A 20,913-nucleotide genomic window follows, 5' to 3' on the forward strand; every position below is an offset into this window, starting at 1 on the left:
TCCAGTAATTCATCAATGACAGGAATGGGGAACTTATCTTTAATAGTGAGCTTGTTGAGCTCCCTATAATCCGGACACATGCGCCATGATCCATCCTTCTTGTGCACCAATACTACTGGAGCAGAGAAAGAACTTTGACTCGGTTGAATTATACCAGCCTCTAGCATTTCTGCAACCATACGTTCAATTTCACTTTTTTGGACATAGGGATATCTGTACGGCCTGATGTTTGGAGGAACACTTCCTGGAATCAGATGAATAGCATGATCATGATCACGCATAGGTGGGAGACCTTTGGGAGTCTCAAATACCTTGGAATGATTGTCCAGGACTTTTTGGAGATCTGGAGAAATAGATGATTCTAATGTGGAAACATCTAGCGAACATAATTGTGCAATTACACCCCTTTGCTCCTTTTTTAGAAGCTTTGTCATACCATTAGAGCTGATTATCTTTCCTGGTTTCCCTGCAATACCCCTTAATTCAACTTCCTTTCCTTCCGTAGAAAATTTGATGAAAAGTTCTTGAAAATTAAAAGCTATTGTACCCAAGGATTGTAGCCATTGGACTCCTAGTACAACATCAACACCTCCCATTGGAATGGAAAGCATTGGGCTAGTCAATACATATTCTCCCATGGATAGCTTGATATTATGGCACTTTCCAGAGCAATTTATTGTTCCTCCATTTGCAATCATCACTTGACACTCTGGTGCTGGATATAGGAAGCAATTCAATTCTTTTGCTACCCTACAATGAATAAAATTGTGGGTGCTTCCTGAATCAATCAACACTATTACCTTTTTCTTCTTGATTTGTCCTTCTATCTTGATGGTTTGAGGAGTGGTAATTCCTGCCAATGCATTACAAGATATGGTCGGATTTATTTGTTCTTCATCTAGGCTTTGTTCCTGGAGAATATCCTCTTCTTTTGACCTTTCTTGCTCCTTTTCTTCTTCCTCTTCACAATCTATGTAGAATAATTTCTTCTCAGCACACTTATGACCTTTAGTGTATTTGCTATCACAACTATAACAAAGCCCTTTTGCTCTTTTTTCTTCCAATTGTTGTGGTGTCAACCTTATAGGTTGTGGAAGACTAGGGGCAACAACACTTCCGTCTTTATAGTTGTGAGTGGTATGCTTCCTGGTTGCCATAATTTTGCTTTCCATTTTTCTTGCTAACCTGAATGCCTTCTCTAATGAATCAGGTTCCCAAAGTCGAACATCATGTTGGATATTATCCTTTAAAGACCCTATGAACACATCAATCCTATGCTCCTCTGGAATATCTTTTACCCTTATGTTCAATTTTTGGAACTCCTCAATGTGCTCCATTATTGAACCCTTTTGTTTGAGACTTATCAATTGGCTAAAAAAAGTGTTGCTTTTTGTATCCTCATAATGTGCTATCAATTCTTCCGTAAAAATTGCCCAAGTGATAAATTGTTTACGAGAGCAAAGCCATTGATACCATACAAACTGATTTGGTTCCAAATATAAAGTTGCCATACGTACCTTTTGTGTGTTTTGCACATTATTGAGATCGAAGAATTGCTCCATCTGTAATATCCATGTGGCAGGATCCTTGCCATCAAACTTCCTCATATCGATTTTTGGAATATGGTGGGTCTTCGATCCAACATTAGAGTCTATGGAATCATGATTAACATTTCTTTTGTTCACATCATGAGTTTCCTTTACAACCTTTTCACCATTAGTAAGTATTTCTTGTAGAAAATTTGTCAAATCTGTCTTCAAATCTGCCATGTCTGTCTTCAAATCTGTCTTCAGATCATCCATCTTAGCTTTGATGCCCTTTATCTTAGATTCCACGCCATTTATCTTAGCATCTGTTAGCTTTTGTGAGCGTGACATTTGTTGCACTTGTTCTTGTAATTTTGATATATCATGTAGCATTTCTTCCTCTTCTTCATGAGTCATGCTAGAGCTTTCAGGTTCCTTACTAGGTGTTTGCATTTTCTTTCCTCAGGGCATCAGTTACCAATAATAATGCTTTACTATGCCCTTTGAATTCCTTCAAACCAAGCTTATGCAAAAATTAAAAAAAAAACTACACACCTTTTTTTTACTTTGTAGAAGCCTGATATTGAATCTGATGTATCTCTGTAATTTCGAATCATCCAGTTCTAAAATTGTGACCTGTAGTAGCCTTCTATGTCCTCTTTCCAATGCCACTAGTATGATCGAAATTGGATTCTTCAAGAAAGAGTTATGCACAATCTCCCGCAGTGACCTGATTATAGACTAGTTCAGTAGAGCGAACTTGTATGAAGTGCCACGTGTCACTGTTTCAACCTTTGACTCTGAAAGATATATAAAAGAAAACTACAGTCTGTCCTCTTTCTTTACCTTCTTACGAAATTTCAATCCAATGCTCAGAAAGAAAGTTATGACGATTTTCCCCAGGTCACCTGTTTTGAGTGTAATTCAGGAGTCTGCAAAAAGACCAACTTCCTCAGATCATATCTCCGAAAATATCGCACGAAAAGCTATGAAATTTGGACCCAAGGTTCATTGCGATTTCGTCTCAAATGGGTTTTTTTTTGCGACTTCTGAAACTTCACAGAAAAAAAGTTATAGCGAAAATTCCACGATGACCTGTTTGGAGTAGCGAAACCCTTGAATCCAAAGCTCTGATACCAAATGTTATGAAACCAGCTCAAGAAAAGATAGAAAAGATAGATCAATGCCTTATAATTCAGCCTCTTCAAGGGGGCAACCTCCTTTACATTACATAAATGAACAATTCTTGGATGATTCAAATGACAAAACCTCCTTTCTATATATAGGAGTCTAAGGAGTCACAATATAATCCAGTCGACCTAACAATAATAATATAAAGCCACAAAAATAACAATAGAGGGATTCTATGGGCACATTAATAACAATATGGGGGCAATGGGGGCACAACAATATAAATAAGGGGTATAACTACAATAGTAATGGGGTAATCACTAGTATTATAGGGACCCAACAAAAAAGGATATCATTCTTCTCTACCACCTATTTTCATTTGAATTATTTTCCACACACACACACACACATATATATAAATATTGAAAAAGGAGAGAGAGAGAGAGAAAATAAAGAGAAAAAATAAAATAAAATAAAATAAAATAAAAATTATAGTTATGAAAAACAACATTGCTGACATAACTATGCAAAAAATCCTAGTTGAAAACCAAAATTTTTGGCAACGTGGATTTCTCTTTTCCTTTTGCGAATAAAATTTTCAGTTCAAACTAATTAGTTTGAAGACTTTGTTTCTCTTTTAATAAGACTTTGCTAGGAGTATCAACAAGTTTTCTTGAAAAATTTTGGAGTAGATTTTCCAAACTGATAACATTCCGTAGACAATGAAAGACTTTGTAGTTGATCGATTCTAGTACACCATTAGACAAGCCTTGTCTTTAGTCCAACAAGAAATCAAAATTCCAAAAGGAAGCAGATATGGGGTAACTTGACAGGTAACACAATGCACATTAGTCAATTTATCAAAGTCAAAACTATAGAATTTGGGATATATGGACTAATTTATCATTAAAAAAAGGGCTCAAAAAGGCTTATAAGAAGCCTAAAATCCTAATTTATGGCATAATAAATCCAAATTCTACCTTATTCCATAAAATCCGAAAGTCCTTATCATATTCAAAGAACACAAATTCAAAACATCAAATCACAATCTTTCAAATTTCATCAAAGCGATTATGTGTAATTATTATATGAATGGGAAAGTCCTATTGCAATTCATCACCCCCATACAATCTTATCATTAATTGATAACATTCATATCCATAATAATACTCCACCCTTCTCAACCATTTTTCCAAGCCATTCGATAAAACCATCCCATACCTTCCTTGTAACAACTACTTGAAGGAGCGTATTTTGGGTGTAGACTTCCAACACTACAATGGGTGTCATAATTCACCATGAGCCTAAAGGAGAAAAGCTTTTATCTACATACCCTAGAGTTAAAATAAAATTAAGAAAGGAAGGTTGGCTAAATTTCTTTGAGAATTTGAGGGACATGATATCAATCTCACCAAGGAATTTGCGAGAGAATTTGATGGGGTTGAAGCCAAGATAGGAGACTTCAGATTGAAGATAACATAGTCATTCTTAGTCAAAGAAATAGGACTTACGAGAACCAGAAAGAATTGGTTCAAGTTTCATAAGCTCAAAGGCAATTCATAGAAGTCCTTATTGAAGAATCCTAATACGAACATGGTGACATAGAGAATGCTAGGATATTCTGACACATAATAAATAGTTAAGTATAACTTGGTCTAGTGTAGAGTTAGGTAAAGTGTGTTTCTTTACTATGTACTTTTTTAACTTACAATCTGACGGTCACGATATGTTCTATACATGAAGTGATCCGACGGTCACGATATGTTCTATACATGAAGTGATCCGACGGTTCATTCTCTCCTCGGTATCACCAACACTTGATATGTGGCTTAACACCCGATTGGTTCATGATATCTATTTAAAGAGCATGGAGGGTCATTTGTAAGGTGACCGTTCATGAGAGAAGCTTATGTAAATTTTCTTTCTTTTACATTAATAAATTTCCTGAAGTGGCCACGTTGGCTCAGGCCGTGAATTATTTCCCTCTTTGAGGGTTTTAACCATGTCAAGAATATTGGTGTATTGATCTGTGATCTGTTTGTGAGTGGTGTCCTTTGGTGTTCTATCTAAGGAACTTACCCTGTAAATTCCTACATGGAATCAAAGTTATTTGAGGGCTGCATCCGTTGGTGATCCAAATCTGAAGCTAGTACAACTGCATCCGACTGTCGTTTCCTAGATCTATTGTTTCTCATTGCTTTCAGGCCAAGAGGACTGCTCTATTGTATTAGGAGCATCTATTCCAGTGAGAAGCCCCTTTCTTTTCACGCGAAAAGGTTTCCGGTAGCCCTAGATACGTCATTTTTAAGATCTAGAGGTATACCATCTTTATTTGTAGTTTTAGTTATTTATCTCTTTGTTTATTTCAGCTTATTTATCTCTTTATTTTTTATTACTGGATCTATACCTTTCCTTTCTACATATGCTCTTTGCCCCGCGACTCTGTGTGATCTGGGCAAATCAGAAACATAAAGGAAGGATTTTTCTCATGCGTATGCTATTTTCCGTCGTGCCTTAGTGTGATCTCAGAAAATCAGAAACGTTGAGGAAAATATTTAGAAACCTAACTTCAATCCGTAAGGTTTGGTTTTTTTTGCATGTATGTTTTAGGTTGTGTGGTTTTTTGGTTTGTAGGGAAAAAGGGCTTTCTCAGGTAAGCACGCACTCCAAAGCTTCAGTGACTAAAAAGAAAAAAAGCCTTCCTTTTTTCCAAAAATTGCTAACCTTTGAAACTAGCTCACTTGGTCCAAAGTTACTTTATGAGAATAGAGGTCTTGGGTTCAAGTCTCTCTTTTTGTTGAGTTACTTTTCAAAAAGCACATGTAACTTATGTTTTAAAGTTACTTTATGTAAAAGTGTTTTCACCCATTATAAAAAGTGAGTCATTTATAATTCTATAGTCTCTTTATCTTTTATTTAAGTTACAATTTAGTGGGTAGCTCATAAATTACCATTGGAAAAGTGACTTTCACTTATTTATAAAAGTGGGTCACATAAATTTTTATTAAAAGTGAGTTAATTAGATTAAGTTTGGAAAGAGGAGGGATTTTTTTTAAATATAACATTATCATTCACTTCTGCACATTCTCGTACTTCGTCGGCATCTTCAACAACTTTTCTTCAAAAAGCCATAACTTCTTCATCCGGAAGCCATTTTCAGAGCCGTTTTTTTAAATCGGCCTAATTTTTCGAGATTTTCCCATTAAAACACTTAGTTTCAACATCTACAACTTCATTTTCTATTAAAATGGAAAGTCCATGCCAAGTTATTCTTGACAGCACCAACAACTTCCAATGGGTGTCCTACATCGAGGATTTACTTAGAAGTAAAGGTCTTTATAGAATAGCCTCAGGCCAAGAGTCTAAACCTAAAGATGAAGATAAGGTAGTCAAATGGGAAAATAAGAAAGATCAAGCACATGGGTTGATAGGGATGTCTATTTCTCCAGACCTTAGATTCCATACCGTAAACTTGATACTCCTGATGAAGCAATGAAACAGTTCAATAAAGTTTTTGGAATTGAAAATGAAATTAAAGCCCATCAACTCAAAAATAAATTGATTATGTTGGACCCTAATAATTTTTCTTCCATTGAATATTTTTGTCCAAGTTCAAGACCCTTAGACTTCTCTTAGAAGGTGATAAAGTTTAGAAAGAAGATGGTAGCCTTGTCTATTCCATTCTTACTAAGTTAGGACCAACCTACTTTGTGTTTGTTTCCACCTGCCATTCTACTAGAGAAGCCTTTATTTCTCAAGGACAAACCTACAAGTCCCCCTCTTTTGATGCCTTTTGTGATTCTTTAATAAGAGAACAAGAAAAACTCTTACATCTTGGTCTTCTTAACCTTAGAAACTCTTATAAGAACGCCTTAGCCGCCTAGCAGAAACCAAGTTCAAAGAATCCTAAAAAGAATGGTCCTAAACCAACCAAGGGTATTAAGCACTTTCAGTCTAAAAATGAAAAATCAATTCAACAAAATGATAAGGCAAATAAAAATAAAGGGAAGAAGACTGATAGACATTGCAACTTTTGTAATCGAGATGGCCACTTAGAATCCAAATTCTTTAAGAAGATGGAATCCTTGGAAGTAGCAATGAAGAAGCATAACATCCATTTGGAGCACTCTTCAACTTCAACTTCATCTTCAGGAATAACAATTTCTGCATGTGGTTATCAAGCATCTCAGTCTGGTTATGCACTAAATGTATCTTCTTCTTCTCATTCTCATGAGTGGCTCATTGATTCTGGAGCTTCTTATCACATGGCCAAAAACAAAGCCATGTTTTCTTCTTTAAATGATTGTAACACCAAAAATATATATGCTGGTGATGATAGATCTCTTAGTGTTGCAGGGACTAGAACTGTTCATCTAGACAATGGTCAATTTAATGATTTATTATGTGTTCCAACCTTATCCTGCAACCTTCTATCTGTATATCAGATAAATCATTCAGGTGAAGGTAAAATCGTTGAATTTTCACCTCATGATGTTGTAATTAAGGACCTAAGATATCATAGACAGATTTTAGCTACTAGCATTGCTGATGATTCTACAAGGTTGTATAAGTTTAACAACTTTGGGTCATCAACTCTTATTTCGATATTTTTTGCTTATAATGATGAAGTGAGCAAACTTTGGCATGAGCGATTAGGTCACTTAAACTATCACTCCCTTCAAAATCTATGTAAAGAAAATATGGTGACAGGTCTTCCTATGTTATCTTGCAGAGATCGTCTCTGTTCTAGATGTGTACTCAGAAAACATCATCGGGATAGTTTTGAAAAACGTGCCTCTTGGCACGCCTCAACCCCTATACAGCTTGTGCATAGTGATTTAGTGGTCCACTTCTAGTTGTTTCATTCTCTGGCTACAAGTATTTCTCAACTTTCATTGATGATTTCTCCAGACGCACTTGGGTATACTTCTTAAAACTCAAGAGTAAAGTATTTAACATGTTCTTGGCCTTTAAGGCCTTTGTTGCGAAACAATCTGGACATCAAATTCTTAAGTTAAGATCTAATAATGGAAGAGAATATGTTAACAACAAATTCATCAACTTTTGCACTGAACATGGAATTCAAATGCAACATATTGTTCCATATACTCCACAAAAAAATGGTGTAGCTAAAAGGAAGAATCGTACCTTAAAGGAAATGACTAATTGTATGCTTCAATCTAAAGGACTTAGTCTTAATTTTTTGGCAGAAGCAATTAGCTGTGCAAATTACATAGTAAATCTAACTCCTACTAAGGTTTTAAAGAATATCCCTCTAGCAGAAGCATGGAGCTCAATTAAACCAGATGTAAGTCACTTTCATTTTTTTGGAAGTAAAGCATGGGCCCATATTGCCGATGAGAAACATAAAGCCCTAGAACCTAAGAGTGAAAAATGCATTTTTGTTGGATATTCTAAAGATGTCAAAGGATATAGACTTGTTTCACCTAAATCCAAAAATGTTATCATTAGAAGAGATGTAAAGTTTGCTAAAAATATATCAACCTACGAGGTTTGGTGGATGTGCCACCTCTCTCTATCCCTTCTACTTCTGAAAATGTTTCTTCTTTAGATGATGACAACAAGGATGACAATACTCCCCCACCTTCTCAGAATCCTCCTTCAGCTCCTCAGCTTCCAAAATGGGTTCGTGCTACTCGAGATGCAACAGGTTCTCTTGCAGGTGATCCTATAGATCAACAATGTACACGTTCTCAGTTCAATAAAGCCTCTTCTTTACTGGATCAAGCTTTAGCGAATTATGATCCTGACACCTTTGTAGAAGCTTCAGGCCATCCAGATTGGGATGCAGCTATGAATGAAGAATATATTTCATTATTGGCAAATGATACATGGGATCTTGTTCCTCTTCCAATGGGAAGAAAACTTGTTAGATGTAAATGGGTTTACAGAACCAAGTTTGGACCATACGGAAAAGTTGATAAACATAAATATCGTCTTGTTGCTAAGGGATTTTCACAAGTTGAAGGCATTGGCTATACTGAAACATTCTCCCCTGTTGCCAAATGAACTCTATCCGCCTTGTTATTTCACTTGCTGCCTCTTTCAAATGGGAAGTCCATCAAATGGATGTTAAATCTACCTTCTTGCATGGAGACTTGCATGAATAAATATATATGGAACAACCTCCCGCTTTATAAAAACATACTCTAGCCTTATATGTTAGCTTAAGAATTCCCTTTATGGTCTCAAGCAAGCCCCTCAGGCTTCGTATGCCAAAATGGATAGCTTTCTTTTAGATACTGGCTTTTCTAGGTGTTATTCTGACAATACTGTCTACACCAAGAAAGTGGGAAAATCTCTTATCATTCTTGTTCTTTATGTTGATGATCTTATCCTTACTAGTAGTGATCCCAACCTTATAAACCATGTGAAGTCCAGCCTTAAAAAGCAGTTTGAAATGACAGAGTTAGGACACCTGCATTATTTTCTTGGTCTTCAAGTCTTGCAATCCAAGGAAAGTATTTCCCTTTCCCAGTCCAAGTATGTATGTGATCTTCTACGCCACTTTCACATGGAACACTGTAAGCTAGCCCCTTTCAGTCTGGAGCCAAATTTTCAGTCACTTGTACTTCCCGTAAAGTTGATGCTACCTTATATCGTCATCTTGTAGGAAACATTTTGTATCTGATCCATACCCGTCTTAACCTTTCCTTTGTTGTTGGCCTTATTTATTGGTTTATGAAAAACCCACATGAAATTCATTGGAAAGAAGATAAAAGAATACTTCGTTATGTTCAAGATATAGTTTAGTTTTGGATTCATTACAGTGCAGAAGCATCTCCTCTATTGGTTGCTTTAACTGATTTTGATTGGGTTGGTGACCCTAATTATCAGAAGTCTACTGCAGGTTATGTCTTCACTCTTGGTTCTGGACCTATTACATGGGCTTGCAAGAAACAAAGTGTCATTTCTCTTTCTTCAGCAAAAGCAGAGTATCGTGGCACCGTTGAAGCTAGTAAGGAAGCCCTGTGGCTTCGCCAAATCCTATCGGAGTTTGGCTTCCAGCAACAACATCCGACTACACTTTGGTGTGATAATCAAAGTGTCATTCAAGTATGCAAAGATCCAATCCAACATCAGCGCAACAAACACATTGAACTACACATGCACTTCATCAGAAAGCTCATTCATGACCATGTTCTTGAAGTGAAATATTGTTCAACCGATGATCAAGTTGTAGACATCTTTACAAAGGCTCTCACAAAGGCAAAGTTTACTAAATTTAGATTTATGGTTGGAGTTCAGGAAGTTGTCACTAAGGGGAGATAGGCTCTAATGCCTCCTTCCTTCTCCTATTGTGTCATATTTGTACATCATTTAATCCTATCCCCAGTTGTTCTTAAGGGGGGATGTTAGGATATTCTGACACATAGGAAATAGTTAAGTATAACTTGGTCTAGTGTAGAGTTAGGTAAAGTGTGTTTCTTTATTATGTACTTTTGTAACTTACAATCCGATGGTCACAATATGTTCTAGACATGAAGTGATCCGACAGTTCATTCTCTCCTCGGTATTACCAACACTTGATCCATGGCTTAACAACCGATTGATCCATGATCTCTATTTAAAGAGCATGGAGGGTCATTTGTAAGGTGACCATTCATGAGAGAAGCTTATGTAAATTTTCTTTCTTTTACATTAATAAATTTCTTGAAGTGGCTGCATTGGCTCAGGCCGTGGACTATTTCCCTCTTTGAGGGTTTTAACCACGTCAAGAATTTATTGATCTGTGATCTGTTTGTGACCGGTGTCCTTTGGTGTTCTATTTGAGGAACTTACCCTATAAATTCATATAGAGAATAGTTATTCCTATATCAGCATCTAAGAAAAAATAGCAAAAATGTTGTTCATTTTGCAAAAAAATATTACTTGCGAAGGTACGTATGGAATTATCCTATTCTATCATGTTCGAATTTTAATGCATTATCAAAAGGGGAAGGAAATAAATATTCCTTACTATTTCTTAATAGCCTGAGAAAATGGCCTTCAACATTCAAAGAAACTCTAGGAATAATTATAGAGCCCTTTATCATTTCAGGTTGGTTAAAATCCTAGTTGAAGCAGAGTTGAAAGCCAAGAATGATAATTGGAGGGAATTTCTAGTCAAAAATAATTTTATTGAAGTTGTAAAGGAAGAAAAAATTTCAATTAAAAAGAGGAGTAGGAGTAGGGTTCACCAAGCCCTAAATCTCAAAGTGAGAACACAAAAAAGGAAGCAAAACCAGTTCCAGAAGCAGAGGAGAATGGAATAGTTGAGACAGAGAAAATCATCATACTAGAGGGTCCACTGAATGAAAATCAAGACATACATGAAGCACAAGAAATTCCAAGTTCACCAATTACCCTAGCAGAACCATCAAAAGAGATACATAAGAGGAAGCAAAATGTTGAACTACAAGAGAATAATTCACCCAAAGTGGCCACAACAATAAAGAAAAAAAAAAAGGCAAAAAGTTGACTACACTGTTCTATCTGAACCTGAAAAGAAGAGTGTTAAAAGGAAAAATTCACAAAAGACAAGAGATCCAGAGAATGAAAAGAAATATAGAAGAATCACGAGGAGCATGACAAAGGAAAACAATTTTGTTTCATCAAAGGTTGCAGAGGTCCCCGAGCTAGAGTCACCACTATTACCTGAAGAAATTTTTTTGTAGATTGATAAAATTCAACCACAAGCATATGACTATTTTGATGCCTCATAGAAGGAAGCGTGTAAAGATAAGGTAAAATAAATTTATCCTCTCTTTGAGAAGAATTCCAATGATGACATTCTAGTACCTAATATTCCTATCCATAATGATAGTGTTCCCTTATTTGTGGAACAAGACATTATCAATGAATTGAAAGAAGAGATAATTGAACTAGAAGTACTGGAAATGCATGTAAAAGGAGAGAACAAAATACTCAAAGGAAAAAATGATAGGATTCTTAAGCACATGTACTACTAGCAGCATACGAATTCAAAACTAAAAAAGGCCAACAAAATGCTTCAACAAATTATCAAAGGATTAAAAGTTAGGATGTTAATGAAGAAACCCAGCTGGTCAATTGCTATGAAAAGGAAAGATGTTAAAAGTAACTTGGATATCTTGATCCAAGCCTATGAGGTTGTTCTTTGAAGTTCAAATTGTTAAAATTTTTGAAAATTTTCTTCCAACATGCATATAGACATGTAACACACTAAGTGTGGGGGAATGTTGAGCCAAATAAATAACATCCTTTTTAATAGCCTGTTACTTATATTTTCACTCATTTTCCCATATTACTCACTCATCCTTGCACTATTCCACTTATTTTCTATGAATAATCAACCATCAAATCTACATAATATGTAATAAGGTAAAAGTCCAATATTTTTGTGGTTCTATGTATTTTACTTTATAGGTTACAAAAATTAACACATTTTGCAACCTTGTCAACATTTTGTATTTGAATCCAAGGTTCAGGAAGTCTCTATGGAGGAAATATCAACCCAAGCATATGGATAGATTACAAACCATACCTACATGGTATTCCACCTATTGGGTGCAAGCAAAAAATCATCGATTTATCACAGTAAGAAAGTCAAACATTTGGTCAACTGTTAGATGGCACATGAACCAGACCTTTAGATTGCTTCACAGTGGATTAGAATTTCAAGAAAGCATGATAAATATTTAAGGAATGAAAAATAAACAGAATTATGGTCTGTCTAAAGTTAAAGATTTCTAGGATTCACTTCCTTGATAGCAAATCATAGAAATTAGAGTTCCAAAGAAATTAAAGACTAAGTTGTCATTCATCAATTTGGTTTCTAGCATTTAGTTTCTCAAGGGTTTTATTGTAAAAGAGAATATATATATATATATATATATATATATATATATATATATATATAGATAATCATATATCTTTCTTTTGGTTAATACTGGCGTTTCTAATCATGTACGCGCTGTTTTGATTTAATAATTTTTTCCTACTATGACAATTTCACCTGAATTAGAAGAGTACATACTTTATCATATAAGTTTTTTCAGTAGTCTTAGATCTCGTGCTCCAACAGGAGTGCCCCCTGTTGCGTACAAGAAGTGTTATTTAATTCCTTTTCATTTATCTTTCGTCGATTTCAAATACTCTATTTTTATGTTGTATTTCTTGTCACTACATTCTGTAGGATTTCACTCACTTGTTTCACTTGTTTCTTGTAGACATCAAACACATGAATAAAAATTCAAAAACCACAAAAAATCTACCAGTCATTCTTGTTATCAACTTTTTACTTTTGCAGTCATTCTTAGTCTCAAATTTATAGATAGATTAATATTTTTAGTGCAACATCATAAACATATAATGGTTCCAAAAAATAATGAATTTTAAGTTTGCGTAAGCACATCTGATGGGTTTTTATTTGCTTTGGTATTTTATTAATTTCTTGCAAATAATTATAGTCTTCCTTTACATTTCATAGATTATAAAATGAAAAGTTTTTCGTAGCATAAATTACCTTTTATTTTCTATAGATCAGAGTTCATAGAGTCTAGAGAACAATAAAATTAGAAGTTGATTTCCTTTATAGAATAAATTGTCTTTATCTTTAGATTAGGATTTCAAAGCTTTCATAGAATATATTGTATTACTTTTCATAGATTAGAATTTCAAAGTTTACATGATATAGACTATTTGACCGCTTTCCTAGAAGTTAGTTTGTTGCTCTTAAATTAGATTCATTGCTTTTCTAGATTAGAAATTTATTGCTTTCTCTATAGTAGTCCATTCTTGCTTTCATAAAGTTGAACTAGTTGACTACCTTTACCTTCCCTGAATGTGTGTTCTCTATTTAGAAATCATTTCATAAGTAGAATTTCATTTCACTTCTTAGAATACTTTTTGCATCATTTGCTCATTTACCAGTTCCATTAGAATAGAATTTTCATTAAGCATTGAAATTGAAAAGTTAGTCACCTAGCGCATATAGTGTAGTGTACTTTGTAAATGTATGAACCTAGATTGGCATTTTAATGTAAGTAATTAATACTCAGTTAAATTTACTTGACAAGTTTCATTAAGGATTATGTGGAAGACAACGTGCAACAAAGACCAACACTTAATCAATTATTATTGATTAAGTGCCTTCACATATACACACAAATTTGTAAGAGAATATCAACCTTGCAATTGTTTATAGGGAAACAAAAGCTAGTAGTTCTTCCACTTTAGCATGTTGTAGTTAAAGCACCCTTCCAAAAATTGAGCCTCAACTTCATTGGTGAATTTAAAGACAACCCCAACAATGGTCATAAGTGGATTCTTATAGCCACATATGACTTCACTAGATAGGTTGAAGTTACACCAACTAAGAGGGCCACCAACAAGGTTGTAATGGATTTATTAGAAGAAAGAATCATCACAAAGTTCAAAGTGCTAGCCAAAATCACTACATATAATGCCAAAGTATCTAGTTCAACAAAATTTTCAACCTTTTGTTTTGAGTATGGAATTATCCTATCCTACTCATCCAATTAGTACCCTCAAGGAAATGGTTTGGCTAAGTCTAGTAACACAAATCTAGTGACCATCATTAAGAAGAGAGTCAGTGACAACAAGAGGAGTTGGAATAACAAGATAAATTATCCTCTATGCATTGATAGGATACAAATGAAATACTCCACTAGAAAGAGCCCATTTGATTTGGTCTATGGAATGTAAGTGACTCTAATGATTCATCTAAAATACTGATCTACAAGTTTATGCAATAGTTTTATTTGGATTCAGATGCCTTGCAAGATAGAATCAACCAACTAGTTGAACTCGATGAGAGAAGAAAACACTTATTTGATCATAAGTGGCAAAGCCAAGAAAGAACAAAGAAGAAATTTGATAAGAATGCTTGTTAGTTAAGCTTTCAAAAAGGTGATCTCCTCCTTCCTTGGAATAAAAGAGGTGAAAAATTAGGAAACCATGGTAAGTTTGAAAATTTTTGGTTGGATCCTCATCAAATTGAAGAAATTGTAGTTAATATTTCTTTCATATGGATGATGAAAAAACACCTTTTTCCCATAAACCATGATGTTACTAACTTAATGAGAATTCTAACCTCAAAATGAGAACTCTAGCCCAAAAAACTCCTAGTTTTGCGCAAAAAAACATGAAAAAACACCATGAAAACAAAAATGTTGATGTTGCAACAACACTTTTCTTCTTCGGGGTAAAATTTCAACATTTTTTTAGCAATGGCAGTAAAAACCAATTTTTTTGCATAAAAAATACAAAAAACACCCTAAAAATGAAAAGTGTTGATGGTGCATCAACACCTTTTTTTTTCCTGGGTTAAAATTCAAATTATTATTATTATTATTATTATTATTATTACAATAGCATTAAAAACTATTTTTTTGTGCAATAAATATGAAAAAATGCCCTGAAATCGAAAAGTATTGATGTCGCATCATTATTTTTTTTGTTGTTTAAAATTCTAAAAGTTTTTAGCAATGATATAAAAATAAAATATCATGACTCCTAAAAACCTTAAAATTTTAACATGTTGATTTTCATAGTTCACAATATGATGTTGGGAACTTCTAGAATACTGTGATTTTGTTGAGGTATCCCAGAAAATCACATAATATTCCAAAAAGATTAAAATTTCAATATGTGTGTGTGTGTGTGTATATATATATATATATATATAATGAAAATTAGTAGGTTTTCTATTAAATTTGCACTTGGACACAACAAAATACATGGGAAATCAATACATTGCTTTCTCATGCATAGGATCCTAAGGGGAGGATTGAAAAGTGTTTCAAAAATATCTAACTAAAAGCCTATTACTATAAGCAACCAAGATATAAGAACTTTGCAAAATCGGCCTAGCAAAAAGACAAGTTTACAATAGAATATCATTAGCAAAGGGAGGGAGAACTTCTTTTAATGGTATGTTTAGATAAAGCTACATAGTGTTAGTAGGTAAACTAAGTGTTGTGCTTGTAGAGCTTTGGTTTTCTTTTGTATCCATTTGCGACTGAAAATCATTCAATTGCATACTCAGTGCATTGATTCCATTATCCTAGTGAGTGACTTTATTTTTGAGTGACTGAATTTCATCCATGAGAGAGATTAATGTGTTCATCTACTGGTGAACTTTCCAGTTCAGGTCCATGTGTTTGAGATGCAAGGCTTGAAATTGTTGGGAATAATATTTACATGCTCTACTACCCTCTGCGACTGTTAGATTTATTTTCCTAGACGACATTAAACAGATGCAGAAAAAAGGGGCCTAATTTCTAGAGAGGAATGGTTGCATAGTAGTCCAAAGACTAATTCGAGGGTCGCAATGAGTGGTTGTCAAGGAAATGTTAGACCAGAGGCAAGAAATAACACCAAGGGATTCTAAGAGAGGTGCTTCTATATCATAGGGAGTAGTGAGAGGGGAGACAAAGATCACATAGATCAAGCTATACAGACTACAAAGAAGTGGATACCAAGGAGGCTTCCAAATATGGGGACAAATCTTTTGAATATTACAAGAAGCATAAAAAACATCCTCATTAAACACTAATGGATAATCTTAAGCATAATCAAATTTGAGATGCCCGAGGAGACTCCCACAAAAGAGAACCAAGAGTCAGTTTCATTGCCATGAACAAGGTTGAAGTGCATTGTGACTTTGCGATCCAACAAAGAGACCCCCGACCCACAAAAGAATCCAATTGCACTACCATGAACATAACTAAATAAAATTTTGGCTTCTAGAGTTAACAAAGATACCCACGACTCACCAAATAAGCCAATTTCACTACCATGAATAGAACTAAAGAGAATTTTGGCTTCTAGAGCATCTAGAGAGACCCTCGACACTCTTGAGAAGCCTATTGCATTGCCACAAACAAAATTGAAGAAAATTGCAACTATCAGAGCCAACAGAATGGCCCAAGATGCACCAGAGAAGCATTTTCACTGGCTTAAATAAATCTTAAGAGAATTATGGATTTTATAGCCAACAAAGAGACCCACGACACACTAATCGAGTCAATTTCACTTCCACAAACAAGATTAAAGAGAATTATGACTTCTAGAGCCAACATAGAGACCTATAATGCACCAAAAACATTGGAACTACTCAATTCACCTCTCGTGGAGCAATGAAAGTTCTGCTCTCCACCGTCCATGCGAAAAACAGAGCATTTGACCCAAATAATTCCCAATTTATGGCAAATGACACAATCAACATTAAGATCCACCACCTAGGTCAAAGGAGTATATGTTAGGCACCATTGAATATTGAACCATCAAGGAGGGCTATGATGAGTCAACCAGATAAAACCCATGGATTTAAACATAGAGCCTAGGAATCCACATGCAACACAAACCCTTTCACTGTTAAATTCCATAATAACCCATCATCATAAACCCATCAATTCTCTAGGAGCAAGATCTAACGATGGACATAGTGATGTGCAGATGTAGTTATTAAGGCATGCGAGGGTATTGGGAAACATTCCCATGCAAGGATTGCATGCTCACAACAAGCCATGCCCCCCCCCATGTAATTTTCCAACCACAAAAACCATGAGCTCTATAGTTGTTGTTAGTGCTTGGGGGGGGGGGGGGGGGGGGTGCGGGTGATTTCGTTAAGGGCATTGATGATGTTTTATTTTTATTTTCATAAAGGCTAACATAGGGGCTTGAATAAGCTTCATATAGGATAAAGGAGATTGGGGTATGTTCATGGGATGTTTCATCATCCAGACAAATCACTTGTACCAGTCTAACCCATTTTCAAAAAGCATGTGAGATTAGCTTGTTTATCAGCTTCCATATTTTGAGATGGATATGAAAAAAGGACATAAAGTGAAAATGACCCAATGCACCCATAATTCTGTGAAGAATGGGTTTAAGATGATTGTCCTTGGGTAAGGATCCTCTATATAAATGTTGTATGGTGAGGAGATAGTCTCCCAATATTACAATCTTGGTGACTTCCAAATCTTTGGCCAAGGTTAGCCCAAGCAAGAGGCCATACATTTCAATTTGATTGTTGCACCTCTTACCTAGCCCCCAAGAGTACTTAATTACTTGTTTTCCATCAAGGTTAAGGATAAACCCTACCCCTCTTACCACCCCTAAATATTCAACATATTTCAATCATGGCATTGACGACCAAATATCATGACTAAAGAAAACCTTAAAAATGAATACCTAACTAAAAAATTCATTATACCAAGAGTATTTTTTTTAAATGCTAAAAGTATAGGTCTTTTAAAATATTAGCCTAAGATAACTTGACACATTGCAACAAAAACATAAAAATTAACCATCAAATTGACACGAAGTGGGGGCAGACTTCACCCATTGCGATGAAAACTTAAAAATCAACCATCAAATTGACACCCAATGGGGGCATAGTTGACCAATTGTAACAAAATATTAAAAATCAACTATCAAACTAACACATAATGGGGTCAGGTTGCTAATCGAAACAAGCGTTGCAACAACCAAAAAAAGAAAAGATAGATGAATAAAAATGGAAAAAAAAAATATAGAAATTTTGAATAATATAACACATATTCAACAGAGATTATCCTGATCATGTACTATTGCGGAATACATACACAATACATAAGCTCCTCTACGTTGATCATCAATATAGCAGCATCAATAACAATAAAACATCAAGAGCATTCACACATTAACACAGTATGTAACCCGGGGAAAGCATCTCGCTAAAAACCCCACACTATCTATATATTAATGATTGAGACCATGTAACATTACAAAGTAAAATGCTTATCACAAGCAATACAGTACCAGCTCCACCTGTTACACACAATACAGCTAAGATCTGATCTCCAAATCTATTCCACTGCTTGCCTCCCTCCACTGCTCAATACCTGCTCAAGAATGAATGAGAATGGTCTACCAAACTCGTATTTCACCTCCAAAGAATCACTCACAATGTGTAAGACGTGAGCAGAAGCTACAAACTGGGCAAATACATGAGCAAACTCATTGGCATACTCAATCCTTTGATTGTGCAAGATCTGATGCACAACTATAGTCACAACTGATAGCAATCTGATTCTCTAACACCTGTCCCTGCTGAACTGAACATGCACTGACATGCAACTGAGTTAACTGATGTATTCTATAGTTGTATTATGAGTTAATAATTAGTTTAACAACTCATCATTAGTCTATCTGTAGTTAGACTAACTACAACTAGTTTAACCAAGTCAAACTGAACACAACTCCATCAACTCCACCAAACTCAACTGATTGAGTTCTAACTGAATTCATGCATGCAACAACTCAACTAAATCATAAGAAAAGCGTACTTCCTTCTGACAGCTGCATGGGCCACATCTGTAGCTCAAACTGAAGTGCTCCAAGAGAATAAGATCAAGTTTATAGTCCAAATATTATTATGAGACAATAATATTTGACTTTTCTATTTTTGACAGCCAGTTTAAAAATAGACTTTGATCACCCATGCTTTGGTCACCCACACTTTGGTCACCCACATTGTGATCACTCACACTGTGATCACCCACACTGTGATCATCCACACTGTGATCATCCACAGTGTGATCAAAAATAGAACTTGCGCCATAATTTGCCTGCGGGCCCACTTAGTGAAGGCGACTCTTTTCACTAAGATCCATCATCTTGTTGCAATCTCAACACTCCCTCTCGACAAGATATGGATTATCAGCAACCCCTATCCTGCCTCGGTGGTACTCGAATTTGCTCCTGGTGAGAGCCTTCGTCAGAATATCAGCATCCTGATCCTCTGTTGGAATGTATGAAAGCAACATGATCCTCCGCTGCACACAATCTCTGATATGATGGTACCTGATGTCAATATGCTTAGATCTATCATGAAATACAGGATTAGCTGAGAGTTTAATGCAACTCTGGTTATCACAGTAAATCACAGTAGGATCCAAATGAGAACCGAACAAACCAACCAGGATCTTCCTCATCCATATAGCCTCGCATGCAGCCAAACTTGCTGCCATATACTCGGCCTCCGCTGAACTGAGTGCCACGGATCTCTGCTTCCTGTTGTACCAAGAAACTGCTGTCGATCCAATACTGAAGAACCCTCCTGATGTGCTCTTTCTGTCCGTTGGGCTCCCTGCCCAATCTGCATCCGTGAAGCCACATAGCTTCACCTCATCCTCCTGTCTATACCACAAACCATATCTCGATGTGCCTCTCAAGTAGCGCAATACATGCTTGCTCGCCTTCCAGAAGAGCTTGGTAGGCTTAACCATAGCTTGTGAAAGCTGGTTAACTGCATAGCATATATCAGGTTGTGTATTGACCAAATACATCAACGACCCCACCAACTGTCGATAAACAGTGGCATCCACTTCTTCTCCCGAAGTGGTATCCTCCTTCCTCCAACCTCCAGGAAGAGGAGTATCAACAGGCTTGCAGCCATGGATGTTGAACTTCTCCAATATCTCCCGAGCATACTTGCCCTGAGAAACAAACAATCCACCACTGCGCTGCCATATTTTCAATCCTAGGAAATAGTGAAGGAGGCCCAAGTCCTTCATCTCAAACTCTATAGCAAGATCCTTCTTGCATGACAGTATCAACAGCTCATCACCCGTTAGAATCAAATCATCAACATATAGTACAATGATAAGCAACTTACCCTCCACCACAATCTGGTATAGGTTAGGATCCGCCTCACTCTTGGAGAATCCAAGTCCTGTGAAATAGCTGTCTATCCGTGTGTACCAAGCACGTGGTGCTTGCTTCAACCCATACAGCGCTCTCTTGAGCCTGCACACATGCGACTCGCTGCTGAAGACCTCAAAGCCTTCGGGCTGCTCAATGTACACCTCCTCCTCAATGAATCCATTGAGGAACACAGTCTTCACATCCATCTGATGAATGTGCCATCCCATCTGCACTGAGAGAGCAAGAATCGTCCGTATGGAAGAATACTTTGCGACAGGTGCAAAGGTCTCCTCATAATCGATCCCCTCTATCTGTGAAAAGCCTCGGGCAATAAATCTTGCCTTGTATTTCTCCACACTCCCGTCAGCTTCCTGCTTGACCTTGTAGATCCATCTCGAACCCACCACTGATTTCCATTCCAGTCTAGGAACAATCTCCCATGCACTGTTTCTGACAATAGAATCATACTCTTCCACCATGGCGTCTACCCATACGGGATCCTCCACAGCTTCCTTGAAAGAGGATGGCTCAGTCACAACACACTTGCTCATCAGAGCCA

Source organism: Pinus tabuliformis, chromosome 3_1, assembly GCF_031772625.1.
Source record: "Pinus tabuliformis cultivar Carrire ecotype Pingquan chromosome 3_1, CPIR1, whole genome shotgun sequence".
Taxonomy (NCBI): Eukaryota; Viridiplantae; Streptophyta; class Pinopsida; order Pinales; family Pinaceae; genus Pinus; species Pinus tabuliformis.